General features: G+C 43.2%; 1 protein-coding gene across 4 annotated transcripts in view; it reads right to left on the reverse strand.

Moving 5' to 3' along the window:
* LOC111969994 (rho guanine nucleotide exchange factor 10-like protein) overlaps positions 1–17,535 on the reverse strand; it is a 174,501-nt gene that overhangs the window by 64,683 nt on the left and 92,283 nt on the right. The window lies entirely within an intron of this gene.

A 17,535-nucleotide genomic window follows, 5' to 3' on the forward strand; every position in this document is an offset into this window, starting at 1 on the left:
GACGGTAGCGGGCCACCTTGTCAACAGCCAGTGAAACGGCAGGGTGCCAAATTCAAAACAACAGAAATCCCATAATTAAAATTCCTCAAACATACAAGTATTTTACACCATTTTAAAAGATACACTTGTTGTAAATCCAGCCACAGTGTCCAATTTCAAAAAGGCTTTATGACGAAAGCACACCAAACGATTATGTTAGGTCAGAGCCAAGTCACAGAAAAACACAGACATTTTTCCAGCCAAAGAGATTAGTCACAAAAAGCAGAAATAGAGATACAATTAATCACTAACCTTTGATGCTCTTCATTAGATGACACTCATAGGACTTCATGTTACACAATACATGTATGTTTTGTTGGGTAAAGTTTATATTTATATCCAAAATTCTGAGTTTACATTGGCGCGTTATGTTCAGTAGTTCCAAAACATCCAGTGATTTTGCACAGAGCCACATCAATTTACAGAAATACTCATAATAAACATTGATAAAAGATACAACTGTCAATTTTAGATCCACATCTCCTTAATGCAACCGCTGTGTCAGATTTCAAAAAAACTTTACGGAAAGAGCACACCATGCAATAATCTGAGTACAGCGCTCAGAGACCAAAACAACCTAAACAGATATCCGCCATGTTGTGTAGTCAACAGAAGTAAGAAATAGCATTATAAATATTCACTTACCTTTGATGATCTTCCTCAGAATGCACTCCCAGGAATCCCAGTTCCACAATAAATGTTTGTTTTGTTCGATAATGTCCATAATTTATGTCCAAATACCTCCTTTTTGTTCACGCGAGTTCACAAATCCAAATTCACGACGCGCAGGTCAGATGAAAAGTCAAAAAGTTCCGTTACAGTCCGTAGAAACATGTCAAACGAWGTATAGAATCAATCTTTAGGATGTTTTTAACATAAATCTTCAATAATGTTCCAACCGGAGAATTCCTTTGTCTTCAGAAATGCAATGGAACGCAAGCTAACTATCACGTGAACGCGCATGGCCAGCTCGTGGCTCTCTGGCAGACCTCTGACTCATTCCCCTCTCATTCGCCCCCATTTCACAGTAGAAGCATCAAGCAAGGTTCTAAAGACTGTTGACATCTAGTGGAAGCCTTAGGAAGTGCAATATGACCCCATAGACACTGTGTATTCGATTGGCAAAGAGTTGAAAAACTACAAACCTCAGATTTCCCACTTCCTGGTTGGATTTTTTCTCAGGTTTTTGCCTGCCATATGAGTTCTGTTATACTCACAGACATCATTCAAACAGTTTTAGAAGCTTCAGAGTGTTTTCTATCCAAATCTACTAATTATATGCATATTCTAGCTTTTATGGCTGAGTAGCAGGCAGTTTAATTTGGGCGTGCTTTTCATCCAAAATTCCGAATGCTGCCCCCTACGCTAAAGAAGACAGCTTCCAGACTTTTTAATTTCTCATTTACAACTGCGACCTGGACAAGAAAAAGCAAAGCAGTGTGACAAAAACAACAACACAGAGTTACACATAAACAAARTAACAGTCAATAACACAATAGAAGAGAAAAATTGAAAAATCTATGTACAGCGTGTGCAAATGTAGAAGAGTAGGGAGGTAGGCAATAAATAGTCCATAGAGGTGAAATATTTACAATTTAGCATTAATACTGGAGTGATAGATGTGCAGATGATGATGTGCAAGTAGAGATACTGGGGTGCAGAAGAGCAAGAGGGTAAGTAATAATAAGGGGATGAGGTAGTTGGCTGTGCTATTTACAGATTGGCTGTGTACAGGTACAGTGATCGGTAAGCTGCTCTGACAGCTGATGCTTAAAGTTAGAGATGGAGATATAAGAGCACATGTCACTGCCACCAATGGGACAGACCTGTGTTTGCTTGTTAGTTGTTCAATACCCTCCAGTAAATCTAACCCAGAAGGATGGCAGGATCAAAGTTGAGACACACTGCTCATGTTATCATTTCATGAGCTGGATGTCATCCAGCGATTTAAATTCCATGAGCGTCAATGGACAGAGATCAAAGTGTCAACCACCTGCTGTGCTTGCAGCCCTCTATTACTCAGAATATTCAAAGTCATTGGAAGACTATGATTAAACCATCTGCAGCAGTAGGAATTCATTGAATAGGGTGCTGCTGCTTTCTGTTTTTAACTCTTCATTGACCCGTAGCTAAGCTCATAGTGTGGTCAAAGCTCCAGGCTAAACATATGGCTATCAACTTATTATTAAGCCTGGCCAGGGATGTCTCCTTCAATTTCCTAAGTACTGACTGTAGAGTAACGATTGGCTGTCTCCTTTGGCTATCCCACAGATCATATCAGGCAATAACTGGAATGAAGTGGGAGAGTGGTTTTGCATATCTCTGCTCTGAGCGCGGCCTGACATTGCCAGGACATCACAAACTCATATTCGTGACTCAACTCAGATTTTTCTCTTCCTTGTGTCCTTCACAGCTGCTCGCTGACCGATTGCAACATGTCCGGCTAATGTGATACAATTTCCGCATGTCGCTCCCTCCGTCCCCGCGGCCATGGCAGGCGGTTCCAACTCGCCTGGATGAAAGCAATGGACTCTCCCCCGATGAATGGGTTTCAAAAGAGGACCACAGGTCAATAGTTCTCTGTGGCGTCAATCGCCTCCCTCCATCTCTCCCTTCATCCATCTTTCCCTCTCTCTGCCAGGCACAAATCTATCTGCATGAGGCCAAATTGTTCTGGGCTATGGGGATCTCTGTCCACCTATAAGATGTCACAACCACAACGCCGCCTCGACAGGGGTTCTGGATGGCACCAAACGGGAGGCACAGGGTTTAATCCTCTTGATCAGATGGCATGGGACTCAGAACAAAGGGTCCTCTGGTGCCCACTTAGACAAAACAGTGGGACGTGCGAACAGTTGCCAGGGCGTCTCTACATAGAATCAAGTAATATCCTAGGTTTGGAATTTCCCCTGTACCATTCTATTGTGGCCAGATTGGCTCGTCAAAATAGAAATTCAATGCACGACTCTCTCAAAAATACTAATAAATGTTTTGTTTTTGTAAGCTTTATTAATTTTATAAATGTTATTAATTTTTATTAATTTCTATTTTTATTTTTATTAATTTTCTGGACAATGTAAAAAAAACAAGCTGAATTCTTATACATTTCTGAATATGATCACGGTTGTCAATAAGCCACTATGTGCTCAAAAGAGGGTGCTGTGCTGGGTGCTCTCACAAAGTGCTGTCCTCAAACATTTGGTTTTGTCTTACAGTTTTCTACATGGAGGTAGCTAGTGTTCTAGTAAAATCTGGCAGTGGGCCATGTATTGGATTCAGGTAGAGGGGTGACTGACACGAGTAATTAGTAGAGACGAACAGAGAGAAGGAGAGAACAAACCAACACAACAAACAGACAGGAACAATGCAATAGGAACATTCAGAACAGGGTGGGATGCAGAACTAGTTTGCTTTGTTTTCTTTATAGTGATGCAATGATTTCATATAATTCTGGCACATTAGTCTCCTTTTATATCATGCAAAGGTAGGCTAAGATTTAGCCCATCTGCTGTGTTCCCCTCCTGGTTGTACAATGTGTCTGTGCGCTATCTTGACAGGAACAGAGTGAAGTGAGACGCTGGGCCAAGGGTGGAGGGGTTGAGGACAGAGGTGGCTTTCCCCACTCCCAGGCATTACTAGAGCACGGATGATTTCCAGTAATTAGTATGTTAAATGTCACAGCAACGGATCATCCTCGTTGTAGATGACCTCGCAGTCCAGCTGTGCAACAGCTCAGGCTGCCCCTGCATCTGAACACCAGCACCACACTGTCCTCTGTTGGTATGGAGTGTAGTAAAGAAGAGAAGACATGGATGGAAGCAAGCTGAGGAACACTCAACTCTGTTCTCTTAAATCGAGGTAGTTGACTATTGATAACTGCTCGCTAGCAACAACATTGAGTCACCATCAGTTGATTCTTTAAAAAATATAAATTCTGAAAACGCTTACTTGTACCTCAGTGGCGGTCGGTGTAGTTTAAATTGAGGAAAGATATATATTTTTTAATAAGCATGGCCTTATTTCTATTACAGTATATTGGATGACTGTCATTCATATTCCATTCACCCGGCACAATGTAACGTCAATTGATTTAGGCTACTACGTGATACAAACATTTTCCCTATACCCATCATTAGAATGCTACAACCTAGCTTTTGAATGAAAGTTTACCTCGTAGGTCGAGAGAAGAATTTGAGTAATCAAGGTGACACATTCAATATCACCTCGCACACGCTTGCCTGCATATAGCTGATCTAGGGTGTAATCATTAGTACAACAGTTGCAAAAGTTTCTACAAATTCAGGTATGTTTATCCCCGTTTCGTTCTGTTTGCTTCCGTTTAAGAAACATAAAAGCTCTTCCTCAACACCCCTGATCACTGCAAACACAATTCACTTTCATAGCAGCCACATACAAAGACCATGATTATTTGCTCGTTGTATAATTCCTTCTCACATCTACGTGCTCTCCTCCGCTCACCTTTTCTCTTTGCTTGTGGACTGTAACCAGGCGAAAAAACCTTTCCAACCCAAACCTTCATACCATAACCGCAAACCGCTACACACAGCCTACATCGTTGTCACCATATTAGCTAACGTCATAGTCAGCATAGCTAGCTACTAGAACTAACGCTTTAATAAAGCTGCTACAATCATGCAGTACAGTGTACAYCAAGCAGTTTAGCAATTACACCGATGGCCCCCAGTAGCAATAAATTAATATAGCTAGCACTCTCTCTTGCTTCTCCTTCATTTTTGAATAAATACATCTTATTTCTCTATCTTTGAGTAAACTACTAGCACATTGTATGCACTGCGGTGCTAGCCTACTGTAGTTTATTCTTTCAGTACTAGATTAATTTACTGATCCTTTGATTAGGTCGACAACATGTAAGTTCATACTGCAAGAGCTCTGATACATTGGAGGACGTCCTCCGGACATTGTCATAATTACTGTGTAAGTGTCACGATCGTGTGGAGAGACGGACCAAGGCGCAGCGTGATAATGATACATCTTCTCTTTATTAAAGAAGATGAAAGAACACGACACGAAACACTTTAACAAACTAACAAAAACAACAAACGATCGTGACGCTATAACGAACTAGTGCACACATTTATTGCCAGCAGCATACCACCCTGCATACCACTGCTGGCTTGCTTCTGAAGCTAAGCAGGGTTGTCCTGGTCAGTCCCTGGATGGGGACCAGATGCTGCTGGAAGTGGTGTTGGAGGGCCAGTAGGAGGCACTCTTTCCTCTGGTCTAAAAAAAAAATAATAAATCCCAATGCCCAGGGCAGTGATTGGGACACTGCTCTGTGTAGGGTGCGTCTTTCGGATGGGAGTTAACGGGTGTCCTGACTCTCTGAGGTCATTAAAGATCCCATGGCACTTATCGTAAGAGTAGGGGTGTTAACCCGTGTCCTGGCTAAATTCCAATCTGGCCCTCAAACCATCATGGTCACCTAATAATCCCAGTTTACAATTGGCTCATTCATCCCCTCCTCTCCCTTAACTATTCCCAGGTCGTTGCTGCAAATGAGACGTGTTCTCAGTCAACATAACGGTAATTAAAATAAAACACATGCAACATTGACATAGACAATTACCCACAAACACCTAAAGCCTATGGCTACCTTAAATATGGCTCCCAATCAGAGACAACAATAACCAGCTGTCTCTGATTGAGAACCAAATCAGGCAACCATAGACTTTCCTAAACAACTACACTCAACCATAGACAATCCTAGACACATACACTCAACACAAACCCATACACTAAAACCAACACCCCCTATACCATATAAACACCCAAAACACAAACATACCCCATTTCACACCCTGACCTAACTAAAATAATAAAGAAAACAAATAATACTAAGGCCAGGGCGTGACAGTAAGTCTATGGAAGGGGGTGAGAACCATGAGCTTCCTAGGTTTTATATTAGAGTCAATGTACCCAGAGGAGGACAGAAACTAGCTGTCCTCTGGCTACACCATGGTGCTACCCCAGAGAGTGCTGTTGAGGCTACTGTAGATCTTCATTGCAAAACAGTGTGTTTTAATAAATTATTTGGTAACGTGAATATATTTAGTATAGTTTTATCTAATATTTTCATTTCTGAAATTCACTGAGGAGCATCCCCTTACTCATCTGAGGAGCCTCCACTGCTGTACCTATGTTTGTCCTGTACAACTGCGGTCCTTCCGCGGGGTGATGAAATGCATACTTACTAACCATTTTAAATTTCAACTTCAATGGTGTAGGGGCGTCCCAAGGGTCCTGGATTCCACGGATCCAATTGAATCTCAATTTACGTAGTACGTAGTATGTACTATGAGCAGCACAAATGAGGAAAAAGTCAGTGGTTGCTAAAAGTTTATCAACGGTATGAATTTCAGCCCCCCGTGGAAGGACCGCAGTTGTACAGGACAAACATAGCGTTTTCACAATTTAAATTTTTACAAGAATTGACTGATGGTGACTCAATGTTGTTGCTAGCAAATCCCGCGACCAGTTATTTAAAGTCAACTGCGCCTCGATATCAGAGAACAGAGTTGAGTGTTCCTCAGCTTGATGGAAGCTAGACAGAAAAAGCTTTAAGCAAGGAAAAACTGATGGTTGTGATTACCATTTTACTACCATGGTAATCACACAAACAAATCAATGCATGCAACCAGACAGTCCACATTTTCTGTCAAATGGCTATCCATTTGGCTATCCATAGTGTTATGGCTATCCATTAATATAGTTGGGGAGTATTCATAAGGATGTTGACATCCTACAGAGGCTTGAACGGATGATAATGTAAAGCACATGTGATTAATACTACCTTCATACATATTTAATTGCCATACTTTAGGTCTATTTCCAATAAAACTCATATACTTCATCAGTGCTATTTGAGTTTACCTCTGAAGACTCTACAGACCGCCACAACACTAACAATCTACTCACAGGGGGGAGCCCAATATACCCAGCAGGAAGCTGAGGTAGCGGAGTTGTGCTGACTATCACCAGCAATATAAAACATTATCTTGGCTCAATACGTTTGGCATCTGATACTCTTTAGTGCTGACATGAAGAGATCCACAAAGATGAGACCTTGGTATCTGTCTACACTACATCTGGGTTAAGATGTTGGAACAGCCACAACTCCCAGTGAGTTGTTTTTTCTAAAACCCAGATGTGTGGCTCTTGCCCTGACCCTATAAAGAGTGCTTATTTGATAGGGAGTGTTAAGCAGTAGAAGCTTTGTGCTGTCACTGTGTCCCCATGATGGTGATGGTGACAACCTAGGCTAGGCGTGTCTGGACTGCAGCAGGTTTTTTTTCTGAGCCTAGCGACCCTGATGGATGAGACTGAGAGCGGGAGGCCCAGCCGTATCCAGGCGACYCGTCTGCTGTGATCCAGCTAGCACAGAGAAATTAGATTGACACTTCCTCCTGCATCCCCATAATCCTCCCTCCGAGGGCCTGTCTCCTTGTCCCATTTGAACTGTGGGGATGAGCAGCGGCTGACTGTTAGTGTGGAGAGATCAGTTGTCCTCTGACGCTGGGTGACACACCGGGAGAGAGGAGGAAGGAGATGAATAAACAAGTGACAGATTAGGGCTGTTTGAAATTAACCCCACTTCACCAGAAATCTATAGCCCTCCTAATGAATTACGCTGCTCCTGTGAGACAGGGGGGCTGGGGAGGTTACGGCTTTAGCAATTAATAAAGCAAAGCCTTGATGAGGGATGGGCAAAATGGCTGCAGGGACGGAATGTGCTTTTCAACAGGCAAGCACAGGCACTTTTTCACCCCGCTGTTTGTGTGTTTATGTTTGCCAGAGAGATAGCGCTGCAGAGTAGAAAGGGAGCCTGCTACGTCCCAGTGGATCTGTGTTGAGGAAGAGCTTTTAATCCATGCTATGGCATCTGTTCCCCACAAATCAGAGAGGAGGATGATATCTGCTGCTCAGAAAGGAAGAGAACGACCTTCATGAAGAACAGAGGAAGAGAGCGATTGCATAAGGTGTCATCCTGATGACTTTACCCAAAAACATGTTGGGGAGGAAAAAAATAAACCAACAGATGGATGTTGCATCAGGGAAAAGGGCACCTTTCTCCCTTTCCCTTTCTCTCCCTCTTTTTTTATCCCTATTTCATGGTCACGTCATCTATGGCATGGTGACAAACACACATACAGCCTTCAAATTGAGCCACCTTTTCCACCAACGAAATAACAGCTTCGAGTCATTGTCATAAATCAGCAGATCTTTCAAACCCAACGGAGCTATAAAAAGACTCCATTAACACTTACAGCCTGAGACCAGTGGTGCTGGCCCCTCTACAAACTCATCTCCAGCACTCTGAGTCACTCCTTTAGGGCCAGTAGTAGAACACGCCACTGCCTCCTCTCTTATCCTCCCATCAGCAGGAAAGATGGATGAGACAGAGAGCGGGAGGGACATGTACAGCACACGGCACACACACAAAACAAGTCCAGTAAACAAGTGCAGAGAACCCAGTGACCATATTTAATGGGTCTACACTGCACTGAAATGGTCTCGCCATGACGTCTGTTTAATGGATTTAAAAACCCAATAACAGTGACCTTGCTTGGCGAGGCTAGTGATCTCTGTGTACTAATCGAGTGTATTAGGCAGTCTCTGTTGCAGTCTCTGTTCACAGGAGCTAATCCTCAACAAAAAATAAAAAAAAGCTTGTCACTATCCACTTCAAAGACTACATAATGAAATCTGCAAAGGAATTATAAAGAGCTCTACTGCTGCATACCAGCCATCACCATCTTCTTTCCTTCTAATGCCCTCATAAACGGAATGTGGGAAAAAAACTATTCTGAAAATCTTTATGGCCTTAGACCTCTTAGAGCCCTACGAGACGCTGAGGAGGATGCTCTTTTAGTCTGGAGGAGACYTGGAGGGTTTCTGCTGTGTGTCCAGTTGCAGGCACGCCCATTTCTCTCACTGCTGCCTTCGTGATCAAGAATCACCAACCTCTGAGGCGGTTTGAAAGTGAGGAGTGTTATGTTGCCACATTCCTGGGCTCTAGGGAGACATGTTGTATGCACAAGCATGATCTTCACCGAGACAAGCATGTGACATGCTCTACAGTGACCACCACAGCACACATGTGATGTGATATCTTCCTTAGAAAGGGAAGAGAATACACATGCTTGTTATAGCTTCCAGTCCCTACTGGATTGGCTGTTGATACCTAGCACTACCTAGCCTGGTTGTTAACTTGCTAACACCCACATGAAGGCGAAGCTAACATGGCTATCTGAATTATTGTCACAACTTCCGCCGAGGTCAGTCCCTCTCCTTGTACGGGCGGCGTTCGACGGTCGACGTCACCGGTCTTCTAGCCATCGCTAATCCATCTTTCATTTTTCATTGGTTTTGTCTTTATTTTCTACACACCTGGTTTTCATTATCCAATTACATGTTCATGTATTTAACCCTCTGTTTCCCCCATGTTTGTTGTGCGTGATTATTTCTATGTTCAGTTCYGTTCATGATGGCTGGTTTTTCGACGGGGGCTGTGTTCACCCGTGCGTAATATTTACCGTTGGTTTTTGGTCAAGTGTATTTGTTTACCTTGTGCCTTTATTTTTTGAGTAAAGTACGTTGCTCACTCATTTTGCTCTCCTGCGCCTGACTTCATGCACCAGCTACACTCACCTTCTGACAATTATCATGTTACGTGGATAGGGGGGTGAGGAGTATAATATTATGTCTACTCTGCTATATTATAGTGTATAATATTATGTCTACTCTGCTATATTATAGTGTATAATATTATGTCTACTCTGCTATATTATAGTGCAGTTAAACACAGTCATTTCCCATTGAGGGCAATCAAAGAGTACTTGCTGCAGCCCAGGAGCTAAAAATACATCGTCTCAGGGATGATCTCACTACAAAGGTCCTAGGCTTTGTCTACACTAAAGACTTACATGCAAGTTCTGCTATCAAAATGAGAAGATTGCACTGAAAAGACAGGACTATAGTAGATGCACAAAAGTCACATTGTGGTCTGATTGTGTTCAGATCTGTCTTTTCAATGTAATCTTCGTATTTCGACAGCAGAAGTTCCATGTAAACTCTGAAACAATGTCCCCCAGGGAGCTACTATACAAATCATATCAAATTTTATTTGTCACAAGCGCCAAATATGAAATGCTTATTTACAAGCCCTTAACCAACAATGCTTTAAGTCAAGAAAAAAAAAATACGTATTAAGGAAAAAATAGATGAGTAAAAATGAATTATACAAATAATTAATCAGCAGCAGTAAAATAACAAGCAAGTCTATATAATCAAAGGGTACCTGCAGTAGCAGAGAGAACAGTCTATGACTAGGGTGGCTGGAGTCTTTTTAGGGCCTCATTCTGACACCGCCTGATATAGAGGTCCTGGATGGCAGGGAGCTTGGCCCCAGTGATGTACTGGGCCGTACACACTACACTCTGTAGTGCCTTACGGTCGGAGGCAGAGCAGTTGCCATACCAGGCAGTGATGCAACCAGTCAGGATGCTCTCAATGGTGCAGCTGTAGAACCTTTTGAGGATCTGAGGTCCTATGCCAAATCTTTTCAGTCTCCTGAGGAGGAATAGGCTTTGTCGTGCCCTCTTCACGACTGTCTTGGTGTGTTTGGACCATGATAGTTTGTTGGTGATGTGGACACCAAGGAACTTAAAGCTCTCAAGCTGCTCCACTGCTGCACCGTCAATGAGAATGGGGGCGTGCTCGGTCATTCTTTTCCTGTAGTCCACAGTCATCTCCTTTGTCTTGATCACGTTGAGGGAGAGGTTGTTGTCCTGGCACCACCAGACCAGGTCTCTGTTGTGTCATCGGCAAACTTGATGATGGTGTTGGAGTCGTGCCTGGCCATGCAGTCATGAATGAACAGGGAGTACGAGGGGACTGAGCATGCACCCCTGAGGGGCCCCCGTGTTGAGGATCAGCGTGGCAGATGTGTTGTTCCCTACCCTTACCAGGATCCAGTTGCAGAGGGAGGTGTTTAATCCCAGGGTCCTCAGCTTAGTTATGAGCTTTGAGGGCACTATGGTGTTGAACGCTGAGCTGTAGTCAATGAATAGCATTCTCACATAGGTGTTCCTTTTGTCCCGGTGGGAAAGGGCAGTGTTGAGTGCAATAGAGATTGCATCATCTGTGGATCTGTTGGGGCGGTATGCAAATTGGGGTGGGTCTAGGGTTTCTGGGATAACGGTGTTGATGTGAGCCATGCCCAGCCTTTTAAAGCACTTCATGGCTACAGACATGAGTGTTACGGGTCGGTGGTCATTTAGGCAGGTTATCTTAGTGTTCTTGGGCACAGGGACTATGGTGGTCTGCTAGAAACATGTTGGCATTACAGACTCAGACAGGGAGAGGTTGAAAATGTCAGTGAGACACTTACCAGTTGGTCAGCGCACGCTCGGAGTACACATCCTGGTAATCCGTCTGGCCCTGCGGCCTTGTGAATGTTTACCTATTTAAAGGTCTTACTCACATCGTCTACGAAGAGCGTGATCACACAGTCGTCCGGAACAGCTGGTGCTCTCATGCATGTTTCAGTTTTACTTGCCTTAAAGCGAACATAGAAGTAATTCAGCTCATCTGGTAGGTTAGCGTCACTGGGCAGCTCGTTGCTGTTTTTCCCTTTGTAGTCTGTAATAGTTTGCAAGCCCTGCCACATCCGACGAGCATCGGTATAACGGTCATCGTTGCATGAAGAAGTGGACCAAAGCGCAGTGTGGTCAGTGTTCATGATTTATTAATAAGACTGAACACTGAATAACAAAAACAACAAAGAGAACGAGCAAAAACCGAAACAGTTATGTCTGGTGCAGACACAAAAAACAAAAAACAAATACCCACAAAACACAGGTGGGAAAAGGCTACCTAAGTATGGTTCTCAATCAGAGACAACGATAGACAGCTGCCTCTGATTGAGAACCACACCCGGCCAAACACACAGAAATAGAAAACATAGAACACAAAACATAGAATGCCCACCCCAACTCACGCCCTGACCAAACCAAAATAGAGACATACAAAGGATCTCTAAGGTCAGGGCGTGACAATCGGAGCCGGTGTAGTACGATTCAATCTTAGTGCTGTATTGATGCTTTGCCTGTTTGATGGCTCGTAGGAGGGCATAGTGGGATTTATTATAAGCTTCCAGGTTAGAGTCCTGCTCCTTGAAAGCGGCAGCTCTACCCTTTAGCTCAGTGCAGATGTTGCCTGTAATCCATGGCTTCTGGTTGGGATATGTACGTATTGTCACTGTGGGGACGACATCATCGATGCACTTATTGATGAAGCCAGTGACTGATGTGGTGTACTCCTCAATGCCATCGGAAGAATCCCGGAACATATTCCAGTCTGTGCTAGCAAAACAGTCCTGTAGCTTAGCATCTGCTTCATCTGACCACTTTCTTATTGACTGACTCTAGTGACTAGTGCGTCCTGCTTTAGTTTTGCTTGTAAGCAACAATCAGGAGGATAGAATTATGGTCAGATTTGCCAAATGGAGGGCGAGGGAGAGCTTTGCACACGTCTCTGTGTGTGGAGTAAAGGTGGTCTAGAGTTTTTTTCCCTCTGGTTGGACATTAACATGATGATAGAAATGAGATAAAACTGATTTGAATTTCCCTGCATTAAAGCTCCCGGCCACTAGYAGCGCCGCCTCTGGATGAGCGTTTTCCTGTTGCTTATGGCCGTATACAGCTCATTGAGTGCGGTCTTAGTGCCAGCATCAGTCTGCGGTGGTATATAGACAGCTACAAAAAATATAGATGTAAACTCTCTTTGTAAATAGTATGGTCTACAGCTTATCATGAGATACTCTACCTCAGGTGAGCAAAACCTCGAGACTTACTTAGATTTCGTGCACCAGCTGTTGTTTACAAATATGCATAGGCTGCCACCCCTTACACAAGGCCGCTGTTCTAGCATGACGAAAAAGCTTCAAACCCGCCAGGTGTATGTAGGATCAACAGATCCTTCATATAACTCTTTTGTTGCTGAGAATTTTCCTATACAGCAGGAAATGCATACCTTGTAGTGTATTGAAGGTTTAAAATGCTTCTTAAGTTTGTAATTTCCACTTTAAAATGTATCAACCCCCACAAAAAAATTCCATTAATTATAATCCACATAATAATTAATATTTCCTGTGGAAAACTTGCTCAAATTAAGATCCTACATCTGTATGATCATCATCATTGAATCTGCTCCATTACCCTGGCCTTGGAGCGTCTGAGTGGGACATACGCTACATGGAATGGAAATAGACGGCCTTGGGAACACAGCAGACCACTTCCCTGTGACATTCACGGAGGAGAAAGGAGGAAAGTGGAGTGGTGAAGCTGGACCCTAGCTGGGGGATTCAAGTTGAGCACCACAGACAAGCCAACTAAAACCCTTTTAACACCCAGCAGAGTTAGACATAGGTAACAGGATACAGCCACTTCCCTGGACAACATTAACACTCACTTTCACCCTCTGTATTAGTTTTATGAACTACAGGTTCACATGTGGTTGGTGAGGTGGGCAATGGGGTAGGGGAATGGTGTTCTAATAATACAATACATTCTACAAAGACCTCATTTCAACATACAGTAGAGCTTAAAGTTGGAGGCATTGCATGGTTGACATATTCTAATTAGTTCCAAGAACAACAAAGGGCCACAGGAAGTCCTACATTAACAATGACAGCCACTGCTTATGTGCCTCAGAAGTGGGTCAAACCATGCCTGGTAGATTAGGTTGTGTGCGCCTGTGTCAGTCAGTCCCTACTGATCTCACTCAACAGAYACTGTGATAAGGATTTTCTCCAGTGCCTAACGACTTTGCCCAGTAGCCCTCTCCACCTCCCAGCGAGCAGTGCAGAGCAGTGTTCAGAGTACAGAGCGCACAGCAGTGATCAGTGGACTGAGCTCCCTCAGGTGACCCATACTCTGCTCACATGTTGTTCATGCTACGCTGCTTTAGAACTTTATTTTTCTTTCGTAACGACTCTGGCCCCTTCGTCCCCATCTCTTTCAATCTGGACGTCTTTTTTTTTCTCGCCCTCAATCAAGTCAGACTGCCAAGTGAGGCTGCCAAAGTGGGAGAAAGAGATGTTGGGAGCTTTGGCACAGAGAGGCGTGTGCTTCCCAGTCGTAGTGCAAAGGCAGAACTGCAGAGAGAGGAAGGGGAAAAGGAGAGAGAGATAAGAGAGAGAGACAGAAGAAGAGAGAGGGAGAAAGAAAGAAAGAATGAGAGAAAGATGGAAAGAGAGAGGAAGGGATAGAAAAAGAGAGGAAGGGGGGGGCTGCTGTTGAGTTAAGCCCCTAATCACAGGCTGTTCTGCATGAAAGACTTACCACCTTCTCTTTGGTTAAAGAGAAAACACATTCAGCTCGCCTCTCCCAGCCCCTTGTTCCCACATCCTCTACATCAACAACTAATGTGCACACAAAAACATTAATTTCAGAAACTCACCCACACAGTCACATACTGTCATGCAAGCACAAACACAAAAACAAAGCTGTCTCTCATCCCAAGGAAATAATTCGGTATCAGGCAATTTTACGGTCAACTCATATTAATGACAGATATGCCCTTCTATTGGCATGCTCAGGTGCTTAATTTGTTAGTGTCAGAAATAGAGAATGTGGGCAAATCCTGAAGCAATGTGGTACTTCTGGCTCCAAGTCCATGAATTGCCTTGGCTCACTCGCTCAGCAGGCGTACCAGATATTAGTCGAAGAATCCAGAAGCTCCATGCGATCCTCTGGGAGGGTTCTAAAACCCACAGTAATAGAGAGGTATGTTTGTCTCCTCTAGACTCAACTTTTCCAGCTGCCGAGGACCCCCCTTGCTCCGTTGCCCACATAGTTTCCAGACAGACTATTGGGTTGTGTGTGGGATCTTAATCTAATGTCGGAACATTGATTTATGCTTGGGTGTCCCACGACCATTAAGGTAACTGCCTGATCACTTTATAACATCCTCCTCTGGTGGTAATTTGGAATCCCCCACCCACCTTGCGATGCAAGCCCCATAACCGCATTATAGCTTAAAATGTAGTCTGAATATCATCTTCCAGCCACTGCAAATTGATTTTATAACTCTTTGACGGAGTCCTGAAACCCTTTTAGTCTGTCTCTCACCTGAGTTTGCCATTTGATCTATGAGAGGCTCCCAACTCTTCACAGGCTCTATCGATCGCCACTTTCTAGCCAGCTTTGCTGTGGAAGGTACAGTGTCACCTTGTAATTCTAAGACTCAATGGTCGTGTCTAGAGTTGGCAGTTAATAAAGTTTTGGAATTTTAATCATGAAGTTTTGATCATAGAATTCCGAACACATCATGCATCTACATTTACATTTAAATGTGTTCACATTGTTTCCGGATTCCCTTTTCCTACGCTATATGCAAATGTAAGTATGCATTCTGAAAATGGTGGAATAGGCAAATATGTTAATAACACAACAACAACTTGATGGCAGTAGCTAACTACTGTAGCTAAGTTGCCTGCTAACTTCTGTAACTAGCCAGAAAGCTAGCAAGCAAAGCGAAGTGCTGATGAAGTCACCAACTGTACGCACTTTTGATAGCCTGATTGTGTCCAGACTGAGAAAYAATCTGCACACAATGCACCTCCTGAGGTGGTCAGACAGATCTGAACACAATCAGACCACAATGTGACTTTTGTGCATCTACAGTAGGGTGACCAGACGTCCTCTTTTTCCGGGGACAGTCCCCGTTTTTGGTGGCCTGTCCCCGGCTGGAGCTGTCCACGGAAATGTCCCCGTTTTTAACTGTGCTTTAAAATAATACTCCAAAGTGAAATAATCTTTTAAGAAAGACTGGGCAACAGAGCCTACCGGTTGACGTCTCAATCGCGTTGTGCTTGTTTTGTCCAGCAGAGGGGGCTGCTCGCTACAGCAGTTTCATTCACTCTCCTTCTACTAACTACCTGCTCGCTATAGCAGCTTCATTCACTCTCCTTCTACTAACTACCTGCTCGCTATAGCAGCTTCATTCNACTAACTACCTGCTCGCTATAGCAGCTTCATTCACTCTCCTTCTACTAACTACCTGCTCGCGATAGTTTTAGAGAAAACTGCTGTGGAAAACTCGACCAGAAGCTAGCAAGTATCAAGTGAATCCACAACATCACCACAAACGTCTTTTTAAGCCAGGTAAGTTACAATCGTTTGAGATACTAGCTAATGATGTTATAATGTCACAATGTATTATATAGATAGATTATCTGCTTTATAAGGTTTTAAATAGGTTATGCTAGCTAACATTAGCTATGTCGACTAAGTTATCTAGCTAGGTTAGCTAGCTCTGTCATGGTAACTTAGCTAGGTTAAAAAACGTTCACATGTAAACATGCAGTGGACGGGCTGTTTTGAAAATATGATTATATTAAATTAATGCACAATTAATTATCAGAATATTTATTTGTAGATTACAATGTTAATGGTTTGGCGTTATAATAAGTAGTGTGAAAATATATTTTGAAATTTTCATGGATAACATTAGCATAATGTTTTCTGTTAGAGAGTGGAGAGGAAGGAGAGGAGGAAGACTGGATAGGAAGAAGAGTGAAAGGGAGAGAAGAGGAAAGGTAAATATATGATTACAGAGCCAGCCAATTTATTATTCCAAGCAATGTTTTTGAGATAAAATACAAAAATGAGGCAAGCAATGGGAATCTGTTAACCAAAGTATTTTATCTAATAGTGTACTATTTATTATTAAAGATTGGAGAAGAAGGAGAAGGAAAAATTAAGGGAGTAAAAATAGTGAAGCGAGGAGAGTGTGGAAGAGTGGTGTGGAAAGGTAAAGAGAAGGAAAGGAAGAAAGAGCAGGAAGACGAGTGAAGAAAAGAGGAGAAAGATTGGAGGAGAAGAAAAAGTTTGGCTAGCCTTTGTCCATGGAAACCCGACCGTATTCAGTGACACGGTCAAGATGCTTGAAGGCCAGGACCGCTGTGCTGTGGAGTCAGCTGAGGCAAAATTGAGGCAAAATTGACTGCAAGATGTGATGACAACTTCATTCCAGTTTTGGTCAAAGGACTTCTGAGAGAGCTAGAGGAAAATGGAGCCATGTCGAAAGAGAGGTTTCTCAAAACATCCCAATCATTCTTCACTATGGCTGTGAACTACTTGCAAGCATGGGGAAAGCACACAGATAATCTAAAAGATTTTACATTGTCTCCTTTTAAAAAGGAAACCTCAGCGTGTAGAGATCCAGAAGGCAGCACTGCAGGAAATATGCCCCAATGTGACCATCAATGAGGATGCATTGTGTGACGAGGTTACTGGCCTGCAAGAGTTCCTAAAGGGGGGATCGCTTGAAGAATGGAAAACATCTGAGACACCGCTTAGTCAGAGATAGAGCACGGTGGTTACCCACTTCAAAGAGAATGACATCCCACACACTAACCTGGCTAGATTAGTGTCTGTTGTCATGTGCTTA

This window comes from Salvelinus sp. IW2-2015, linkage group LG11, assembly GCF_002910315.2.
Source record: "Salvelinus sp. IW2-2015 linkage group LG11, ASM291031v2, whole genome shotgun sequence".
NCBI classification, from domain to species: Eukaryota; Metazoa; Chordata; class Actinopteri; order Salmoniformes; family Salmonidae; genus Salvelinus; species Salvelinus sp. IW2-2015.